The sequence below is a fragment of the Grammomys surdaster genome, unplaced genomic scaffold (genome assembly GCF_004785775.1).
Source record: "Grammomys surdaster isolate TR1022 unplaced genomic scaffold, NIH_TR_1.0 843, whole genome shotgun sequence".
NCBI lineage: Eukaryota > Metazoa > Chordata > Mammalia > Rodentia > Muridae > Grammomys > Grammomys surdaster.
The window spans coordinates 4,905,565-4,907,038 of record NW_021605262.1 but is presented as its reverse complement, the minus strand read 5'-3'; the positions used below and the strand labels follow the sequence as shown (position 1 = coordinate 4,907,038).

The following is a 1,474-nucleotide window of genomic DNA, read 5'->3' as shown; positions in this document are numbered from 1 at the left end:
CCAAGGACTGCTTTCTTATACACCACAGGCCCACCTGTCCAGGGTACCACTACCCATAAAGAACTAAGCTCTTCCATATCTATCATCGATCATCATCTACTCTCCACCATCTGTCTATCATATTCATCCATTCACCGTCTATACACTACCGCTGAACTATCCTTTCACAATCCATTTACCTACCATCCAGATACCATCTAGTTATTTATTTACCCCCCGCCATCCTCCACCTATCTACCATTCATCCATCCATCCATCCGCCCATTCCACATTCACCAGCCCCTATCTATCATTCAGTCATTCATCTGGTGGAACCTCTCTATGCTCAGAGGCCAGGAGCAGACTACACACAGATTCCCCAGGGCCTCACCCTTAGCGCTCAGCAAGAAGCACTATAAGGGTTCTCCTGTACACGAGGCAGCCATGGCGCCCAGCTGGAATGGCATGATCCCGAAGCCCCACTTCCATAAGGATTGGCAGCAGCAAGTGGACACTTGGTTCAACCAGCTGGCATGCAAGATCCACGGACGCAAGGTCCGGCAAGCGAAAGCGGCGCCGCATTGCTCCTTGTCCCGGCCCATCGTGAGGTGTCCTACAGTTAGATACCACACCAAGGTCCGAGCTGGCAGGGGCTTCAGCTTGGAGGAACTCAGTGCGGCTGGTATCCACAAGAAAATGGCTTGAATCCTCGTCATCTCTGTGGACCCAAGGAGCCAAAACAAATCCACGGAATCACTATAGACCAACGTGCAACGCCTGAAGGTGTACCGCTCCAAGCTCAGACTTTTCCCCAGAAGCCTTCTGCTCCAAAGAAGGGAGACAGTTCTGCTGAAAAACTTAAATTGGCCACTCAGCTGACAGGACCCGTGATGCCCATCTGGAATGTGTACAATAAGGAAAAGACCAGAGTCATCACAGAAGAAGAAAAGAATTTTAAGGCTTTTGCCAGTCCCTGCATGGCCCCGTGCCAATGCCCGTCTCTTTGGCATCTGAGCAAAAAGGACGAAGGAAGCTGCCGAGCAAGATGTTGAAAAGAAAAAGTAATGAGCGGCTGGAGAGCTGCAAAAATTTTTTCATAAAGAAAAGAAAGAAAGAAAGAAAGAAAGAAAGAAAGAAAGAAAGAAAGAAAGAAAGAAACCTTTCTTGTACTTTGAAGGTTTCTAGAGAGATTAGGTAGTACAGGGGTGTCCTCTAGGCTCCCTTCTTTTTATGGTGTTGTTTCCATACGACCTTGCCTTGTGAGCTCAAATTCTAAGTGCTCTGTGTATTGGCTAGTTTTATGTGTCAAGTTGACATAAGGAAGAGGAAGGAACTTCCCTTGAGGAAATGCCTCTATGAAATCCAGCTATAAGGCATTTTCTCAATTAGTTATCAAGGGTGGGCGGGCCCATTGTGGGTGCCATCCCTGGCCTGGTAGTCCTGGGTTCTATAAGAAAGCAAGCTGAGCAAGCCATGGGAAGCAAGCCAGTAAGTA

General features: G+C 48.0%; 1 pseudogene; it reads left to right on the top strand.

Annotated features, from left to right (window-relative positions):
• The first annotated feature begins 423 nt into the window (after positions 1 to 423).
• On the top strand, positions 424 to 1,044 carry LOC114634112 (annotated as a pseudogene).
• The last annotated feature ends 430 nt before the right edge of the window (positions 1,045 to 1,474 follow it).